Source organism: Ranitomeya variabilis, chromosome 1 (genome assembly GCF_051348905.1).
Source record: "Ranitomeya variabilis isolate aRanVar5 chromosome 1, aRanVar5.hap1, whole genome shotgun sequence".
NCBI classification, from domain to species: Eukaryota; Metazoa; Chordata; class Amphibia; order Anura; family Dendrobatidae; genus Ranitomeya; species Ranitomeya variabilis.
Window position 1 is genome coordinate 287378538 of NC_135232.1, and position 22286 is coordinate 287400823.

The following is a 22286-nucleotide window of genomic DNA, read 5'->3' on the forward strand; positions in this document are numbered from 1 at the left end:
AAACACAACCTGTTAATTTCTGCTGGGGACCGAGCCACATTGTGCACTAGTTGTACAGATGGGTCCCCGGCATATTTTGCCCTCCTGTTGATAGTGACTGATAAGTCTCTTCCTATATGCCTATATTTCAGGGTCAAAGATACATGCCTGTGTTTGTACATGGTTTGGGCAGCATGGGCCACCTGTCAGCTTTTCTTTAAGGTGTATAGGCATCTTAAAGAGATTTTTTCTACTTTCTGAACATTATTATAAGCTCCATTAGTAGTAAAAGACTTGGAGCCTTACTTACCTTGCCTGGGACCAGCCAATCAGTGAGCTTGGTGGCTGTGATCACCTTGTCCTATGTACAGTATATTGGCAAAGGTGAAGAGCTCAATTGTGTGCAGTGCTGTCAATGTGACATCAGTGCTTCAGACAAGCGACATCAGTAGCAGTGAGAAGACTCAGCGTTGGGTGAAATAAGAACAATTTGTTTTTATTTTTACAGCTAATAGAGCTTAAAGGAATTTTTTTAATAATGTCAATACTTTAAAGTTTTATACATTTGGGGGGGGGGGGCGGAGAATAAACACCAAAATGTGGGTTCTTTTAGATGTTTTCTGTATTCTCTATTTATTAATTTTCCTTTTTAACCCCTTCCCGACATGCGCCGTACTAGTACTGCGCTGCCGGCACTGCATTATTGACAGCCGCAGTACTAGTACGGCGCCCCGATCACCGCGGTCTCACGCTGAGCGCCGCGGTGATCGGGTGCGGGTGTCAGCTGTATATGACAGCTGACACCCCGCAGCAATGCCCACGATCGGCGCAGTCGCCGATCGCGGGCATTTAACCCCTCTGATGCCGCTGTCAATAGTGACAGCGGCATAGAGGGGGATCGCGCAGGGACGGGGGCTCCCTGCGCTCTCCCACCGGAGCAGCGCGATGAGATCGCGCTGCTCCGGTGACCTGGAAGGAGTCCCCGGATCCAAGATGGCCGGGGGACTCCTTCCGGGTCATAAGATGACCCTGCTTGCCGGCGTCTGCTGAGAATCCTCATAGCAGGCGCCGGCAAGCCTATGGAACGTGCCTGTCACATCGGTGATCAGACCGAGTGCTATGCACACGGTCTGATCACCGATCTGTGATGTCCCCTCCTGGGACAAAGTAAAAAAGTAAAAAAAAAATTTTTCCACATGTGTAAAAAAAAAAAAAAAAAAAATTCCTAAATAAAGAAAAAAAATATATATATATTCCCATAAATACATTTCTTTATCTAAATAAAAAAAACACCACACAATAAAAGTACACATATTTAGTATCGCCGCGTCCGTAACAACCCCACCTATAAAACTATATCACTAGTTAACCCCTTCAGTGAACACCGTAAAAAAAAAAAAAAAAAAACGAGGCAAAAAACAACGCTTTATTCTCATACCGCCAAACAAAAAGTGGAATAACACGCGATCAAAAAGACGGATATAAATAACCATGGTACCGCTGAAAACGTCATCTTGTCCCGCAAAAAAAAAGCCGCCATACAGCATCATCAGCAGAAAAATAAAAAAGTTATAGCTCTCAGAATAAAGCGATGCAAAAACAATTATTTTTTATATAAAATAGTTTTTATTGTGTAAAAGCGCCAAAACATAAAAAAATTATATAAATGAGTTATCGCTGTAATCGTACTGACCCGAAGAATAAAACTGCTTTATCCTTTTTACCAAACGCGGAACGGTATAAACGCACCCCCTAAAAGAATTTCAGGAATTGCTGGTTTTTGTTCATTCCGCCTCCCAAAAATCGGAATAAAAAGCGATCAAAAAATGTCATGTACCCAAAAATGGTACCAGCAAAAACGTCAACTCGTCCCGCAAAAAACAAGATCTCACATGACTCTGTGGACCAAAATATGGAAAAATTATAGCTCTCAAAATGTGGTGATGCAAAAACTATTGTTTGCAATAAAAAGCGTCTTTTAGTGTGTGATGGCTGCCAACCATAAAAATCCGCCCAAAAAACGCTATATAAGTAAATCAAATCCCCCTTCATCACCCCCTTAGTTAGGAAAAATAATGAAATTTAAAAAAATATATTTATTTCCATTTTCCCGTTAGGCTACTTTCACACTAGCGTCGGTACGGGGCAGTCGCGCTGCGTCGGCCCGACATACCGACGCATACTGTGCAAGCGCTGCACAACGGGGGCAGCGGATGCTGTTTTTCCACGCATCCGCTGCCCCATTGTGAGGTGCGGGGAGGTGGGGGCGGAGTTCCAGCCGCGCATGCGCGGTCGGAAATGGTGGACCGTCAGCACAAAAAAAGTTACATGTAACGTTTTTTGCTGCCGGCGGTCCGCCACAACACGACGCAACCGTCGCACGACGCTTGCGACGTGTGTCAATACGTCGCTAATGTTAGTCTATGGGGAAAAAACGCATCCTGCAGATGACTTTGCAGGATGCGTTTTTTCGCCAAAACGACGCATTGCGACGTATGCAAAAAAACGCTAGTGTGAAAGTAGCGCTAGGGTTAGGACTAGGGTTAGGGTTGGGGTTAGGGTTTCAGTTAGAATTGGGGAGTTTTCACTGTTTAGGCACATCAGGGGCTCTCCAAACGCGACATGGCGTCCGATCTCAACGCGTTTGTTTGCGTTAAAAACGCATGCGTTTTTATAGAAAAAAAACAGAACACACACTGAAAAGTCACCCACCACCATCAAGGTGATAAAGGGATCCAAACCCTAACCCTACCCCTAAACTGATCCCTAACCGTTTAATGAACATTTTCTGACAGTCATAGTGCCACGTATTTCAGTGCCACGTATTTCAGTGCCACGTATTTCAGTGCCAAGTATTTCAGTGCCAAGTATTTCAGTGCCAAGTATTTCAGTGCCACGTATTTCAGTGCCACGTATTTCAGTGCCACGATATTTCAGTGCCACGTATTTAAGTGCCATGGTATTTCAGTGAAATACGTGGCACTGAAATATCGTGGCATTTACGTGAAATACGTGGCACTTAAATACGTGGCACTTAAATACGTGGCACTTAAATACGTGACACTTAAATACGTGGCACTTAAATACGTGGCACTTAAATATCGTGGCATGTACATGAAATACGTGGCACTTATATACGTGGCACTTATATACGTGGCACTTATATACGTGGCACTTATATACGTGGCCACTGAAATATCGTGGCACTTATATACGTATATACGTATATACGTATATAAACGTATTTCAGTGCCACGTATTTCAGTGCCACGTATTTCAGGTTAGGGGTAGGGGTAGGGTTAGGGTTTTTTGGTTTTTTCTTGTGTTTTTCTATAAAAACGCATGCGTCTAAAAAAACGCATGCGTTTTACCGCGATTACATGCATTTTTTCACACATGCGTTTTTAAAAAAAACGCAAGTGTGAAACCAGCCTTACCCTTGGGAAAATAAAAACATGGGGGCTAAAATATAATTTTCGTGGAAAAAAATATATTTTTTATTTTCGCGGCTCTGCGTTATAAACTGTAGTGAAGCACTTGGGGGTTCAAAGTTCTCACAACACATCTAGATAAGTTCCGTGGGGGGTCTAGTTTCCAATATGGGGTCACTTGTGGGGGGTTTCTACTGTTTAGGTACATCAGGGGCTCTGCAAATGCAACATGACACCTGCAGACCAATCCATCTAAGTCTGCATTTCAAACGGCGCTCCTTCCCTTCCGAGCTCTGCCGTGCGCCCAAACAGTGGTTTATCCCCATATATGAAGTATCAGCGTACTCAGGACAAATTGGACAACAACTTTTGTTGTCCAATTTCTCCTGTTACCCTTGGGAAAATAAAAATGTGGGGGCTAAAATATAATTTTCGTGAAAAAAAAAATATTTTTTATTTTCATGGCTCTGCGTGATAAACTGTAGTGAAACACTTGTTGGTTCAAAGTTCTCACAACACATCTAGATAAGTTCCGTGGGGGGTCTAGTTTCCAATATGGGGTCACTTGTGGGGGGTTTCTACTGTTTAGGTACATCAGGGGCTCTGCAAATGCAACATGACACCTGCAGACCAATCCATCTAAGTCTGCATTTCAAACGGCGCTCCTTCCCTTCCGAGCTCTGCCGTGCGCCCAAACAGTGGTTTATCCCCATATATGAAGTATCAGCGTACTCAGGACAAATTGGACAACAACTTTTGTTGTCCAATTTCTCCTGTTACCCTTGGGAAAATAAAAATGTGGGGGCTAAAATATAATTTTCGTGGAAAAAAAAATATTTTTTATTTTCATGGCTCTGCGTGATAAACTGTAGTGAAACACTTGTTGGTTCAAAGTTCTCACAACACATCTAGATAAGTTCCGTGGGGGGTCTAGTTTCCAATATGGGGTCACTTGTGGGGGGTTTCTACTGTTTAGGTACATCAGGGGCTCTGCAAATGCAACATGACACCTGCAGACCAATCCATCTAAGTCTGCATTTCAAACGGCGCTCCTTCCCTTCCGAGCTCTGCCGTGCGCCCAAACAGTGGTTCCCCCCAATGTATGGGGTATCAGCGTACTCAGGACAAATTGGACAATAACTTTTGTGGTCCAATTTCTCCTGTTACCCTTGGGGGAAAAAAAATTGCGGGCTAAAACATCATTTTGTGGAAAGAAAAAATGATTTTTTGATTTTCACAGCGCTACATTCTAAACTTTAGTGAAACAACTGGGGGTTAAAAGTGCTCACCACACATCTAAATAAGTTCCTTAGGGGGTCTTCTTTCCAAAATGGTGTCACTTGTGGGGGTTTCCACTGTTTAGGCACGTCAGGGGCTCTCCAAACACGACATGGGTTCCGATCTCAATTCCAGCCAATTTTGCATTGAAAAGTCAAATGGCGCTCCTTCCCTTCCGAGCTCTGCCATGTGCCCAAACAGTGGTTTATCCCCATATATGAAGTATCAGCGTACTCAGGACAAATTGCACAACAACTTTTGGGGTCCAATTTATCCTGCTACCCTTGGGAAAATAAAAAATGTGGGGCAAAAATATCATTTTTTGTGAAAATTAATATTAATTTTTTTTACGGCTCCACATTATAAACTTCTGTGAAGCACTTGGAAGTTCAAAGTGCTCACCACACATCTAGATTAGTTCCTTAGAGGGTCTACTTTCCAAAATGGTGTCACTTGTGGGGGTTTCCACTGTTTAGGCACGTCAGGGGCTCTCCAAACACGACATGGGTTCCGATCTCAATTCCAGCCAATTTTGCATTGAAAAGTCAAATGGCGCTCCTTCCCTTCCGAGCTCTGCCATGCGCCCAAACAGTGGTTTATCCCCATATATGAAGTATCAGCGTACTCAGGACAAATTGCACAACAACTTTTGGGGTCCAATTTAACCTGCTACCCTTGGGAAAATAAAAAATTTGGGGCAAAAAGATCATTTTTTGTGAAAATTAATATTAATTTTTTTTACGGCTCCACATTATAAACTTCTGTGAAGCACTTGGAGGTTCAAAGTGCTCACCACACATCTAGATTAGTTCCTTAGAGGGTCTACTTTCCAAAATGGTGTCACTTGTGGGGGTTTCCACTGTTTAGGCACGTCAGGGGCTCTCCAAACACGACATGGGTTCTGATCTCAATTCCAGCCAATTTTGCATTGAAAAGTCAAATGGCGCTCCTTCCCTTCCGAGCTCTGCCATGCACCCAAACAGTGGTTTATCCCCATATATGAAGTATCAGCGTACTCAGGACAAATTGCACAACAACTTTTGGGGTCCAATTTATCCTGCTACCCTTGGGAAAATAAAAAATTTGGGGCAAAAAGATCATTTTTTGTGAAAATTAATATTAATTTTTTTTACGGCTCCACATTATAAACTTCTGTGAAGCACTTGGAGGTTCAAAGTGCTCACCACACATCTAGATTAGTTCCTTAGAGGGTCTACTTTCCAAAATGGTGTCACTTGTGGGGGTTTCCACTGTTTAGGCACGTCAGGGGCTCTCCAAACACGACATGGGTTCCGATCTCAATTCCAGCCAATTTTGCATTGAAAAGTCAAATGGCGCTCCTTCCCTTCCGAGCTCTGCCATGTGCCCAATCAATGGTTTACCCCAACATGTGGGGTATCGGCGTACTCAGGACAAATTGTACAACAACTTTTTTGGTCCAATTTCTCCTGTTACCCTTGGTAAAATAAAACAAATTGGATCTGAAGTAAAAATTTTGTGAAAAAAAAGTTAAATGTTCAATTTTTTTTAAACATTCCAAAAATTCCTGTGAAGCACCTGAAGGGTTAATAAACTTTTTGAATGTGGTTTAGAGTACCTTGAGGGGTGCAGTTTTTAGAATGGTGTCACTTTTGGACATTTTCTGTCATATAGACCCCTCAAAGTCACTTCAAGTGTGAGGTGGTCCGTAAAAAAAATGGTTTTGCAAATTTTGTTGCAAAAATGAGAAATCGCTGGTCAACTTTTAACCCTTATAACTCCCTAACAAAAAAAAATTATGTTTCCAAAATTGTGCTGATGTAAAGCAGACATGTGGGAAATGTTGTTTATTAACTATATTATGTGATATAACTCTCTAATTTAAGGGCATAAAACCGAAAAATTTGAAAATTGCTAAATTTTCATAATTTTCGACAAATTTCTGTTTTTTTCACAAATAAATGCAAGTCATATCGAAGAAGTTTTACCACTATCATAAAGTACAATATGTCACGAGAAAACAATCTCAGAATCACCAGGATCCGTTGAAGCGTTTCAGAGTTATGACCTCATAAAGTGACAGTGGTCAGAATTGTAAAAATTGGCCGTGTCACTTAGGTGAAAACAGGCTTTGGGGTGAAGGGGTTAAATCAGTACAGTAGTCTAGGAAACCAGGTCTAGACTGCACTGCCCACTAAACAACTAATGTTAAGAAAAGAGTCAATGTCTCTTTATTTGCAATGTAGCTGCAACAATTTCTAATTTGTTCTACCTCAACAGGTTGCAGATGTTGAAATGTTTTAATTAATATACTTTAACCTTTTATGATCTTTATTATTGTGACAATTGGATAATTGTAATAATATTTTTTAACAATGTCAGTAAAATGTATACAACTTAAGTCCTAATTTTAGAAATTATTTAATTTGCACATTTCATTTATTCAAATTGCATATTTCACGGGCACTAACTATTTGTATATTTTCTTGCATACATCTTTATTTTTAACTGCAAAAAATGCTTTTATTTTAGATGCAAAAATTCTGCCATTTTACTTTTTTGGGGACCAATGAGGTATATCAGAGCTAAAATTGAGTAGAAACTTTGCGAAATTATCAAAGAGAATCAATTATCAACTAAGTAATTAAAAAAATATAACATTAGATTAACATGTAAAACATTTGCCTTTGCAATGACAATAACTGCAAATTACCTTCAACAATAATAGTGAAAATATGAACATTTTATTTCAATGTGTAGCTAAATAGAAAGGCAAGCATGTTCTTGCAAACTCAGTGCTACCTTATTTTGCAAACTCCATGTTACCAAGCCCATTACCGTTTGTTTCAGTTCAATAAAAATATCAATGCAGCATGTTTAGAAAAATACATTATGTGCTGAGGCAAAGAAGTTAGATATACACACTGTCAATGCCTCCAGTTAATAGAATTGACCTTTGTGGATAGCAATTAAAAGTGGGTACAAAAGAAATTGAGTATGTTCTTTTGCATTCACTATTAGGTACTATCTAGGTCAATTTCATTATCATATGGTATTGGCATATTTTGCAAATGGAAAACTTTTTTTCTAAAAGTCTTTAGCTGGTCTTCTATTATGTAGAATTAATTTGAATGCATTTGTTATAATGTTATTCTTTCAATGTTTGTACATGAGCTATAGACAGTGGATTTGGAGAGTGTGATCTTTATAAATCAAAGAGTGGTTGTGTAGAGATGACTCGTTATTAGGCTATAATTTCTAATTATTCAGGATAGTTCTTTTCTACTGGCTTTATTAGCTATTTTAGTTCCGGTTCCTTTTAATATTACAGGCAAAGACTAAGCTGCTTTACAATGCAATGTGTAAATGATGGTATAGTAGTTCCAGTTGTATAATAAGACATATATTATCTAAAATTAAAATAATTTTTGTGGTGCGTTTTGATGCAAAAATTAGGTCACATAGTAAAGTGGGTGCATGTGAAAAAAAGATTGAAAGATTGTTTAAAGTGAAAATATATGCAAAGGATTTTTCTCAATTAGTAATGATAGCAGAGATGGTGAGCTGGTAGGGGAAATGGGACACACATCCACATATTGTGGGCATGCCCGTTGACACCTGACTTTTGTAGGGCCATCTTTTTGCAGCTTCATAGACTTTTAGGGTCCCATCACGTCTCTTTCCTTTAGTACTTCTGCCTTTATTTACTTATCTTACTCACTTATATAGCACCATCATATTTTTTAGGGCTTTACAGATATCATTGCAGCCCCATTGCTCACATTCCCTATCAGAATGTGTTTTGAGTGTGGGATAAAACTGTAGTACCTGTAGGAAACTTACACAAACATGAGGAGAGCATGCAAACTCCTTACAGATGTTGCAAAGCAACAGTGCTAACCTCTGAGCCACCATGTTGCTTTTAGAGATTGATGTACTTTAAATTACCTTTGCAATAAATAGAACCCATACTAACTTAAAAGGAACCTTTCATTTCTGATAACAATATTAACCTGCAGATGTAGGGTTAATCTGCAGGCCTGTAGCGTAATGAAAGTGCCCTGACAAAGTACCGAAAGTGCTGTACCCAGAAGAAAATACATTTTTGTCTCCCTGTTGCCAGCTTTCAGTCATACAGGCATTCTCAGAGCAATTATAGTCACCGCTCACAACACTATGAATGGACTGTAATAAGTTCAGCACTGACTGAAAGCCAGATTGACACTGCATCTGTGCAGAGTAGGCTGTCATTGAGTGATGGGACATCTTGCATAAATAAAAGTAACCCCCAATTACATATTAGATCAGCTCAGTATTTGCCTCTAGCCTGTTATTCCTGCATTTATTGTTTGTGCTTGATGTTGTTAAGCTCCAGTGTTAATCACATATATAACTGATTCTACATTTACCCTGTTGAAGAATGTTTTATGTGATAGAACAGGTGCAGACACAGACAAAAGAGGACCCCTGTGTAAGATTAATGGGTCCTTTCCAATGCAATAGCTTGTTATCATGCACAATTCCATCGGCTGAAGGTAGAAATGAGCCTCTCTGTGTGGCTGCATAGGTTGCACGAATGGCATGTCCACCTCTGGTGTAGTATGGTGGAATAGATGTCTAAAATATTTACCTCTTATAGTCCGTGCATAAATTTAAAAAGTATTGAGCTTTTGATAGCTAGATATACGCTCCAAACGTTAAACAAACTTATTGATAAATTGAATGCCTTCTCAAACATGAAGTCAAAAATAGAGGTCAGTTGACAAAGGATGAAATATTTTTAACAAAAAGTGATAAACATGAAATATAAGATAACGATCACATCCATATATTACATTTTGTTATAAAAAAATGGCCTGCTAAAGGTGTACAAATTCCTAATATTTTAATGAGGCAGTCCAGTTGTTGCCTTCAAGGGTATATATATGACCCTACTTTTACTTTTTAGAAGGCTTTGCACTCTCCATAACTTTTAGGAGTGTAGGAGTACCACAGTTATATCCTGCTCACAATATTTGAATGACAAGAAATCTAGTGCCACCTATTGGAAGTAGCAATCCTAACAGTCAATGTTGACCCTTTAACAAGCCTTGTCACATGACTTAGGATAAGTCTCTTCATCTTGACATGCTTAACATGTCACTCTCTGCAAGGAGAAATGATAGTTCTTGGATCCCGGTCAGACTCCTCTCACTCAGCCAAACCAGATCTCCGCTTTGCACTGACGAGGGGCAGTACTCCGAAACACAGTGTCTGCAAATTGAGATTCTGGTTGGGCTTTTATGCTAAGTCATGTGACAAGGCTCAATAAAGGGTTGACATTGACTGTTAGGATTGCTACTTCCAATAGGTGGCACTAGAATTCTAGTCCTCTTCCTCTCTGAAGAGACAATTTGCATATTTCCCAGAGGAGCATTGCGGCTTTAAGTCTCCTCATCTCAACATGCTTAACATGTCACTCTCCGCAAGGAGAAACAATACTTCTTGAATATTTGAATGAGGTACTACAGTTGGTGCCTTCAATGTTGTATGGGTGACCCTGCTTGTAATTTTTTGCAGGGTTTTGCACTGTGCAAAACTTTTCTGAGTGGAGGAGTACCACAAATTCAAGGTTATATGGATTTCATTTTGGGAAGGCTTTGCACTTACAATTTGATCAAATTGTGTATGATTCCCTCTTTTATGTCTAATACGGGTCGTATCTGTTATGATCCCTAGTGGCTGAGGATCACAAATAGACCAGCAAGTGATTAAACCAAGGACGAGCTCCAGGGAGATGGCAACTGAACTGATCACAAATCTGAACCTATCCAACACAACTAGAGGCAGCCAGTGAACGTGCCCAAAAAATTCCTAGACGTCTCGAGCCAGCCTGAGGAACTAGCTACCCCTAAAGAGAAAGAAAGACCTCGCTTGCCTCCAGAGAAATAATCCCCAAAGATATAGAAGCCCCCAACAAATATTAACGGTGAAGTAAGAAGAAGGCACATACATGAAATCAGATTCAGCAAAAGAGGCCCACTAGTACTAGAAAGCAGAAAATAGAGCAGGGGTCTATGCGATCAATAAAAAACCCTTACAAAATATCCATCCTGAGATTTCAAGAACCCACACACCAACTAACGGTGTGTGGGGAGAAACTCAGCCCACTAGAGCAACCAGCAAGCAAGGGCATTACATTTTAGCAAGCTGGAACAGAAAACATGATAAACACTGCTGATCAAAAAATGAGCAAACAAAACTTAGCTTGTCCTGGATGGACTGGGAGCAAGGAGTCAGAAGGAATCTGAGTAGCACTGATTACATCGACAGCCGGCCACAAGTGGAAGTAAAACAGAGCTATATAGGAACCTCCTAGAGGATAACAAATCCAGCTGATAGCCAGAGACCAGCAGGATAACAGACAAAGCCACCAGGGGGAGCCCAAAGCAAAAGTCACACCATACCACCAGTGACCACAAGAGGGAGCCCGAACACAGAGCCCACAACAGTATCTGAGTTCCTATTAGATCACATTTTTGGCAGTTCTTGCTTCCTTCATTAAATTACACTGAAATTTTCAATTTTTGAATAAAAATGTCAATTTTTGTTAACTTTAATTATTATTTTTTCAATAATCTTTTTAAAATTTACTTTATGTAAATGTCGTTATAATGGAAATAATATTTCTTAACTTTTCTATGAAAAATCCAATTTCTTGTCAATTTTTAATGTTTTTTGTCAGTCTTAAAGTGGAGTAAAAGTGTGACACCATTTTCTCTGTAGCGAACTGGGAGTCATAAACATTTCCGGGGGAGGGGGTGCCTTTTCCATTCTGTTCTCCTTTCATTCAGCACTTTTTCCATCCAATTCAACATTTTCACTGCTACTCAGACCTCTTTGTAGGGTCTTCCAGAAAAATGCTCAGATTTCCCTTAGACTCTCATTATACTCATTACTCGAAATGAGCATTTGAGAATTAGTAATTGCTCGGTTCGAGTAATGAACATCCGAGCTCGCTCATCTCTAGTTTTTTAGCCTTACTTGTATAATTTCTATCCTCTCTAGAAATGATACAAAGCCTTGCACATCCCAGTTACCTTCTTTAGAAATGATCAATGTTTCAACTGTAGGTCATTCCAGACTACTTAGATCTTATGCTCAAAATCATGCTTAAACAAGTTTAAAAGTGTTCATAATTAATATCTTCATAAAGTCCTCTAGTTAGGCCGGTGTCACACTTGCATATGCAATGTGAGAAACTCACGCGAGTCTCTCACCGGAATAACCGGCATTGCAGCCGGTGGTTCGGACTGGAGCACTCAGCTGAATAGAAATACATGCAGCCGCACGCTTCGGTACCGAGTGCTGGCAGCAGTGCCATGTATTGATGTGCAAATTTCTCGCAATTTTAACATCGATCTTAGAAACATGATTTATGCATTTTAAAATCTATGGAATTGCATCTGATGACTAGGCTACCAGACCCAAGTCTCCTTTGACCTTAAATTTACTAATGAACTTGAACTCTGCTGCCTTTTCAGCATGAAAACCAATTTGGCCTTTGTCTGTAATTCAACCAAGTTAAAAATAATCATCTCATTTGGATTTTAAAGCTACTATTGCAAGACCATAATTCTCATTAAGACCTTTTGAGCAGGTGATAGATCAAATTAAAAGTATTTGAACTGTAAGTTCATCAAACTACCATGTATTACATTAGCCACTACTCTAAAGATGCAATTACACTGAAAGATAAATGTATAATAAACCAAAAATTTATAAAAAAGTGAAATATAGGCCAAATGTGATAAAGTGAAAATAAACTCACAACTAGTGTTGAGCATTCCGATACCGCAAGTATCGGGTATCGGCCGATATTTGCTGTATCGGAATTCCGATACCGAGATCCGATACTTTTGTGGTATCAGGTATCGGTATCGAAACAACATTAATGTGTAAAAGAAAGAATTAAAATAAAAAATATTGCTATACTCACCTCTCCGACGCAGCCTGGACTTCAGCGAGGGAACCGGCAGCATTGTTTGCTGAAAATTCGCGCTTTAACTTCCTTACTTGAAGTCCCGGCTTGTGATTGGTCGCGCGCCGCCCATGTGACCGGGACGCGACCAATCACAGCAAGCCGTGACGTAATTTTAGGTCCTTCAGGATTTTAAAATTACGTTCCGGCGTTGTGATTGGTCGCGTCGCGGTCACATGGGCGACGCGACCAATCACAAGCCGTGACGTCACGGGAGGCAGGACACGCGCGCATTTTAAAATGCGCGCGTCTCCTGCCTCCCGTGACGTCACGGCTTGTGATTGGTCGCGTCGCCCATGTGACCGCGACGCGACCAATCACAACGCCGGAACGTAATTTTAAAACCCTGAAGGACCTAAAATTACATCACGGCTTGCTGTGATTGGTCGCGTCGCGGTCACATGGGCGGCGCGCGCGTCTCCTGCCTCCCGACCATGTCACGGCTTGTGATTGGTCGCGTCGCCCATGTGACCGCGACGCGACCAATCACAACGCTGGAACGTAATTTTAAAATCCTGAAGGACCTAAAATTACGTCACGGCTTGCTGTGATTGGTCGCGTCGCGGTCACATGGGCGGCGCGCGACCAATCACAAGCCGGGACTTCAAGTAAGGAAGTTAAAGCGCGAATTTTAAGCAAACAACGCTGCCGGTTCCCTCGCTGAAGTCCAGGCTGCGTCGGAGAGGTGAGTATAGCAATATTTTTTATTTTAATTCTTTCTTTTACACATTAATATGGTTCCCAGGGCCTGAAGGAGAGTTTCCTCTCCTTCAGACCCTGGGAACCATCAGGAATACCGTTTGATACATGAGTCCCATTGACTTGTATTGGTATCGGGTATCGGTATCGGATTAGATCCGATACTTTGCCGGTATCGGCCGATACTTTCCGATACCGATACTTTCAAGTATCGGACGGTATCGCTCAACACTACTCACAACTTTATTGATCAAGGGATTGGTACATGGAAGAAATGCCAATATCAAATATAATATAACAGAAGAAGATGCTGAGTACCAAGAAAAAACATATGTACTGTGCAGCATAAAAATATAGTTGCAACTATTAATACCACATATCAAAGTATCAGTAGAATATGTTCCTAGGAATATTTTGGACACATAGGGAAGAGTTGTAGCATGTAATGATCTACAGGATGGGCCAAGGTCTCCCGATCTACCCCCTTAGACTTTTATCTTTGGGGTCATCTGAAGGCAATTGTCTATGCTGTGAAGATACGGGATGTGAAGCATCTGAAACAGCATATACTGGAAGCCTGTGCTAGCATTTCATCTGCAGTGTTGTTATCAGACTGTCAAGAGAGGGAGAAGAGGGTTGTATTGACAATCCAACACAATGGGCAGCACTTAGAACATATTTTATAACTGGTCATAAACTTGTAAATAACTCATGAAAGAATAAAGTTAGGTTAAAAACAAGCACACCATTGTTTTTCTTGTAAAATTCTCGATAAGTTTGATGTGTCACATGACCTTCTTCCCATTGAAAAAAATAAAGTTGGATCCAATATGGTCGACTTCAATATGGCCGCCATGGTCACCATCCATCTTGAAAAGTTTTCCCCCTCCAATATACTAATGTGCCACAAATAGGAAGTGGATATCACTAACCATTCCCATTTTATTTAGGTGTATCCATATAAATGGCCCACCCTGTTTGCATTGGGCTTATTAAGTGCAGAAATGCATGGATACATGTGGAAATGAGACTCGCGATACTGGTAAATGTTACGTAGAAAAAATTAGTAGAGGTAAGTATACACCTGTATGGAGGCAGCAGAGACTTCCAGGAGGATGTGCCCACCTCGGCTTGCAATTCGGTGTTTGCCTTAATTAAGGGTTTTGGCATAGATTAGTCCAATGTACACATAAGAGGATTTACTTATTTTACCCATTAACATGTCACATTTAATGCCGTTATGGACATACATAGGTAATATGTGCATGTGTCATTGCTTTTCCTAATCTGAAAGATAATTGTAAATGAGCAATCTTAAAAATACCCACTTCATGATAATCTTGCAGTGTAAATAAGCTGCTGATCACCTGATGAACAAGCAAACTGCTTGTTTATTGGGTGAAATGATCTTTCATACAGTGCATTGTTCTCAACAGTGCATCGTCCTGTGCAAATAGGACTTTCACTGCGGAGAATCATGTCAGCCTATATGCACAGAGTGATCCATTACAAATTGTAATAATTTACTTTGGTCTCCTTGTGTAAGCACACTATTAACGTGTCCGCCAATTGGCAATGGTTTACCAATCAGCTGCTTTAACTTATCACCAGTCAGTCTGTTTAAATACAACCTAAGGCATTATCACTAAGATTATGTTACTTAGATATAAAGTACAAGCACAAGTAAACAATTTTCAATTATATTAAGGCTATGAGATCTCCATCTTCTAGTATTTAAAATTCTGAACTATCTATTTAATTGAAAACTCTTTTACAAAGGTATTGAAGTGCCTCATATTAATATCTATCCAAAACATGTTTACAAATTTAAACTAATATACATGTACTGAATGTACATTACTAGTGTACTGAATTAAAACTAATGTACATTAGAGTTGGCCAAGCAATATTTCAGGACCCTGGTCCTATTACAATAGTGATATCTTATGTCAACAGACAAGAGCATAGCGAATCTCTACTTGTATCATTCCTGGTGTTCTCCTGATTAGTGGACAACTTATGATATTACTCGTGTGTTACACCGCTTACTGGAAATGCATAGCATAGTAATCAGCTGAGACATTGAGGATGTCACAGGTAGTACTAGGTTTGCAGTTATTTTGTGCAGCGGACACGAACCACCAATATGGCCACTTAAGCAGGGTCCTGTGAATCTTTTTCCTCAACACTAGTGCGTATCAGTCACACAATAAATGGAGATCTAAACATAGCTACAACTAAGGACTTGTGCAATTGACTGTAGTTTTGGTCGAGTGCAATCCATCAAAACATCAGATTACACTCAGAGGAATGTTATTCAATTAGGCAAGACAGATTGATCCAAGGAAAAAAATTGCAGCATGCAAAATTTGTATTTGATAATCAGATGGCACATGCCCATTCATGTGTATGGGCCAGTGGAAAACATCGGACTGTCCTAAGATGACATCCGAGTGAGGTCCGATTTTCACGAGCAGATTGAATGTAGAAGATGGAATAATTTTTATTTCCATCTTCTCCTCATCTGAGAAAATTGCATCAGAGTCTGATCAGAGTCTCATTGGAGCATAATCAGACCATTTTTCTCAGATTGAGAACATACAGTTGTCTGCACCTGCCCTTAGTCTGACCAATTGTGTTGTTAGAATCTATACTAGGAGCCTCAAGCTTTTTTAGTAACATGCACACTTGATCCGCAATGTGAATTCAACACTCTTTAAGAGCAGTAAAATATTTTGTAATATTCAGCACAAACATCACAATTATAGCATAAGCAATTTGGGTAATCTGCTTAATAAAACAACATATACAGACTAGTGTTGAGCATTCCAATACCGCAAGTATCGGGTATCGGCCGATACTTGCGGTATCGGAATTCCGATACCGAGATCCGATACTTTTGTGGTATCGGGAATCGGAATCGGAAGTTCCCAGTGTATGGTTTCCAGGGTCTGAAGGAGAGGAAACTCTCCTTCAGGCCCTGGGATCCATATCCATGTAAAAAATAAAGAATTAAAATAAAAAATAGGGATATACTCACCCTCTGACGCGCCCTGGTAGTAACCGGCAGCCTGCTTTGCTTAAAATGAGCGCGTTTAGGGCCTTCCATGACGTCACGGCTTCTGATTGGTCGCGTGCCGCTCATGTGACCGCCACGCGACCAATCACAAGCCGTGACATCATTCTCAGGTCCTAAATTCCTAATTCTAACAGCGGTGAGGTGCAGGGGCCTCCGGAGAGGTGAGTATATCAATATTTTTTATTTTAATTCTTTATTTTACACATTAATATGGATCCCAGGGCCTGAAGGAGAGTTTCCTCTCCTTCAGACCCTGGGAACCATCAGGATACCTTCCGATACTTGGTGTCCCATTGACTTGTATTGGTATCGGGTATCTGTATCGGCGATATCCGATACTTTTCGGGTATCGGCCGATACTATCCGATACCGATACTTTCAAGTATCGGACGGTATCGCTCAACACTAATACAGACGCATTTTTATATTTAAGGGAAAAAAAATCACATACTAATGATCAATTATTTTGTCACCTTTCTTAAAAACAGTAAGCAAAGGAGGCCAAATTAAGCATTGGCCAGATAATATAAGGTCTTTCTTGATCACTTACATATGTTTTTATATCAATTACTTAAGAATAGCAATGTTTTACTATCTATTGAGTAGTTCAATTTCTTAATTTCCTACAGCTTTTCATGAAGTATTAAGATTTTTATTTTAGAACAAACTATTGCTTGAATAGATGACCTCCTGCATCAACACTCATAGCGAATGCCAAGTTTAAACACCATAGGAGAAAATCGTAATATAATCCAAAGTCAAAACAGATTTTGTTGGCTAAAATGTGAAGCATTACGATGGCTGCGTGAGATATTTTTTCCAGAATTTAAAAAAGAACACTTGGCAAGTGTGATCACATCTAAAGAGTGGTCTAATTAAAAGGAGGGATAAAAAAAATCAGCTCCTTTCGTTTTGTCCCAATATTTTATATTTTCTAATGCTCATAGCAGCATGTGCTTGGAAAAAATTGCAAAAGGATTATGATTTCCAAGGCATGATACACTTTTTACCCATATTGATTTTCACTGTTTTAAACTCTTGCTGTCTGTGTTACTATAGCTATCACAAAATATAATTGAAAACATACTGACTTGCATATTTTTACAACTAAGTGTGGACATCAGAAAGTCTGAATAGGACAGTTTGTTTTGGACATTTTTGGACTTACATAAGGTTCCATGAGAAAGTGATTACTCACACTGGAGCACATTTTACTTTAACATTTGATATTTTCTGCTGTTGTAAAAAATTATGAAGTTTGTGTTAATCAGATTCATTTCATGGTTTTTATTTTGTAAATGGAAACAAATAGATGGTAATTCAAGAAATTAACATAACTAGTGTTAGGCACAAGTAAGCCCAGTTTTAGAATCTTGTTTAAATTAACTCCTGACCTAGAAATATATTTCTGTGAACCAACCTAAAAGTGACCATGCACACACCTCTTGCATTTATAACCAAATTCAGTTTTTGTTTGCATGCCTCCCATTGTTTCAAGAGCCATAACTTTTATATTCTTTTAGTAAACATTGCCAAATGGGGGAAATTTTTTTGCAGGATGAGTTGTAGTTTTGAATAACACTATGCATTTTACCATATAATGTAGAGTTAACTAGGAAAAAAAAAACAAAAGCTGTGAAATGGAAAAAAAAACACAATTCTGTCATTGTTTCTTGATGTTTTTCGTTAACCCCTGTCTACCATTGGACGTACTATTCCGTCCATGTGGGGTGGGCCCTACTTCCCAAGGATGGAATAGTACGTCCAGCGTGATCAGCCGTGCTCACGGGGGGAGCGCAGCCGATCGCGGCCTGGTGTCAGCTGACTATCACAGCTGACATCCGGCACTATGTGCCAGGAGTGGTCACGGACTGCCCCGGCACATTAACCCCCGGCACACTGCGATCAAACATGATCGCAGTGTTCCGGCGGTATAGGGAAGCATCGCGCAGGGAGGGGGCCCCTGCGGGCTTCCCTGAGACCCTCGGAGCAATGCGATGTGATCAAGTTACTCCGAGGGTCTCCTACCTTCTTCTCCCTGCAGGCCCTGGATCCAAAATGGCCGTGGGGCTGCATCTAGGTCCTGCAGGGAGGCGCTTTCCAAGCGCCTGCTCAGAGCAGGCGCTGGTGAGCCAGGAGCAGTGCACGTCATATCGCTGATCTGACACAGTGCTCTGCAAAGTGTCAGATCAGCAATCTGACCTTATACATGATGCCCCCCCCCCCCCCCCCCCCCCCGGGGCAATGTTATAAAGTAAAAAAATATTTAGTTGTGTAAAAAAAAAATATCCTAAATAAAGAAAAAAAAGATTCCCATAAATACATTTCTTTATCTAAATAAATAAAAAAATCAATAAAAGTACACATATTTAGTATCGCCGCGTCCATAACGACCCGACCTATAAAACTGTCCCACTAGTTAACCCCTTCAGTGAACACCGTAAAAAAAAACGAGGCAAAAAACAACGCTTTATTATCCTACCGCCGAACAAAAAGTGGAATAGCACGCGATCAAAAAGATGGATATAAACAACCATGGTACCGCTGAAAACATCATCTTGTCCCGCAAAAAACGAGCTGCCATAAAGCATCATCAGTGAAAAAATAAAAAAATTATAATAAATAAGTTAGAATAAAGCGATGCAAAAATAATTATTTTTTCTGTAAAATAGTTTTTATTGTATAAAAGCGCCAAAACATAAAAAATGATATAAATGAGGTATCGCTGTAATCGTACTGACCCGAAGAATAAAACTGCTTTATCCATTTTACCAAACGCGGAACGGTATAAACGCCCCCCAAAAAGAAATTAATGAATAGCTGTTTTTTGGGTCATACTGCCTCACAAAAATCAGAATAAAAAGCAATCAAAAAATGTCACGCGCCCAAAAATGTTACCAATAAAAACGTCAACTCGTCTCACAAAAAACAAGACCTCACATGAATCTGGACCAAAATATGGAAAAATTATAGCTCTCAAAATGTGGTAACGCCAAAAAATATTTTTTGCAATAAAAGCGTCTTTTAGTGTGTGACAGCTGCCAGTCATAAAAATCAGCTAAAAAACTATAAAAGTAAATCAACCCCCCCTTATCACCCCCTTTGTTAGGGAAAAATGAAAAAATTAAAAACATGTATTTATTTCCATTTTCCCATTAGGGTTAGGGCTAGGGCTAGGGTTAGGGCTAGGGTAAGGGCTAGTGCTAGGGTTAGGGCTAATGTTAGGGCTAGGTTTAGAGCTAGGGTTAGGGTTGGAGCTAGGGTTAGGGTTAGGGTTAGGGCTAGGGTTAGGGTTAGGGTTAGGGCTAGGATTAGGGTTAGGGTAGGGGCTAGGGTTAGGGTTTGGATTACATTTATGGTAGGGATTAGGGTTAGGGGTGTGTCAGGGTTAGGGGTGTGGTTAGGGTTATGGTTGGGATTAGGGTTATGGGTCTGTTGGAGTTGGGGCTAGGGGTGTGGTTGGGATTAGGGTTAGGGGTGTGTTTGGGTTAGGGTTTCAGTTAGAATTGGGGGTTTCCACTGTTTAGGCACATCAGGGCTCTCCAAACGCAACATGGCGTCTGATCTCAATTCCAATCAATAGAGTCATAGAGAAGCATCAGTGTGCACACATCCAGCTTGGGTCTGCAGGGTTCAGATGCCTTGGACAGGATCTCCTTCTGAGGCAAGTCAGGAGGCAGTGGATATACTCTGTTAATCTTGTTGGTCTGCAGGGGTGTTTCAGCTCCAGGATGGTCTTCCCTTCTCACACATTGAGGTGCTGAGCAGACCACACTCATTATGTGCCTCTGTTCTCTGCTCTCCAATCTCAGCAATCTTTAACCCCTTACCGACATCCACCGTAAATTAATGATGCAAGTCAGTAACTGGTGCATGGAGTAGACTCACGCGGTGAGCTCAGCCCATACTCCGCAGATAATAGTCTGTGTGTTACAGGCATGACATGTCCCTAATAGCTGCAGATATTAACTTGTTAAATGCCACTGTCAATCTCTGACAGCAACCCATCAGCACGCCCATTATGCGATGCACGGCGCTGATAGATTGCTGCCAGGGGTCTGTTGAAGAACTCTTTACATATAATCATGGATCTCTATGGAAACCAAGCTTATGGCTGGGATTCAAAGGAGACTGTGATTTTTACTATATGCAGCAATATTGCGGTATTGCTATAAACAATACAAGTCATACGACAATAATAGGTTCAACTCCCCTAAGTGGCCTAATAAATACAGTGAAAAGTTTAAAAAAGTTTTAAATAATATGAAATGATTAAAAAAATATTGAATCAAGCAAAATATTACAAAATTCATCACATCAGTAAACACCATAAACAGAAAAAGTTTCAAAACACCAAAATCGTGTTTGTTCGGTAGCAGTAATACAGAAAAAATTCCTGTTATAAGTGATCAAAATGTCATATTTACTAGTAATAAGCTAGTTCTAAAATGCTCGAGTACTCATTGAGTTGAACAAATCGCAATGTTTAGGTGCTCTACCCATGTAACGAGTATAATGGAAGTTAATGAGAAACGTGAGCATTTTTCTGACGGCCCATCCACATCTAAAAATTGCTGAAAACAATGGAAACAGTACTGAAATGGGATGGGAAAAGCATGGGGAAGCATCTCGGAATCCCAGGTCACTGCTCGAAACAATGTCGTAAGAGTATTACGCCAATTTTATGGACTTACAATAAAACATACAAAACTGCAGTAAAAATGGATTTGACTGGAAAAAATGTTAAGAAACATTCTTTCCAGAATAATGAGATGTATATAAGGCAAAATAAATCTGAGAAAAAAAATACTCCTCCACACCTTGGGTTATGTTCACATGCAGTGTTTTTGCTGCGCTTTTGCACATTTGCATTGCTTTCAACAGTGAAATAAAACATTCAACAGGAAATGTAATGTTTAGTGTTGAGCATTCCGATACCGCAAGTATCGGGTATCGGCCGATACTTGCGGTATCGGAATTCCAATACCGGGATTCCGATACTTGCCGCGTATCGGATACCGGAATCGGAAGTTCCAAGATTCAAAATGCAGAAATTCAGCCAATGAGAATGATTCCAAGTGTGGGCACATCCTGTTTAGCATGGAAGGCATGAAAGTACTGGCAAGGCTGTGATTGGCTGCTGAAATGATGTCATGCTGCAGTTTAAAAGTCGCTGGCGCCATTTTGCGATCACTCTGCTGTGAATTCAGTTAGTGACAGGACGCTGTTTGCTGACTGAGGGACAGTTTAGAGATAGCGATTTGCTTCTTTGTGCTTTCCAAAGGCTAATTTAGCAACCGCTGTGTTCACCTACTATTCACCTTGCTTTTGCCTTGTAGCGCTGTTTTCACAGCGATCTGCAAGGTCTGTGTGTGTGTGTGTGTGAGTGCAGCCCACTCTCTAGTCTGAGTGCAGCCACATAGGCCATCCATAGCTGGTTGTATTCAGTTCAGGGAGGGTGGTTCATTGCCTCATACTGTTCTTTTTTTTTTTTTTTTTTCCAAGTAGTGTAGTCTGCTGCTAATTTATTCAAAAAAATCCTATTAGTGTCTTTCCACCCGTCTCCAGCTAATTTGTGGAAAAACACTACATAGGATAAAGTAGAGGAGGGTTTTTGGGCCTTGCAGCGCCGTTTACGGCTGTCTGCACGGTCTCCGTGTGACTGCAGCTCGCCCTGTAGTCTATGAGCAGCCGTAGCCTGGTTGTCTCCAGCTCAGGGTTGTTCACTGCGTCATACCGCCAAATCAATTTTAATTTTTTTTCAAGTAGTGTAGTCTGCTGCTAATTTATTTAAAAAAATCCTATTAGTGTCTTTCCACCC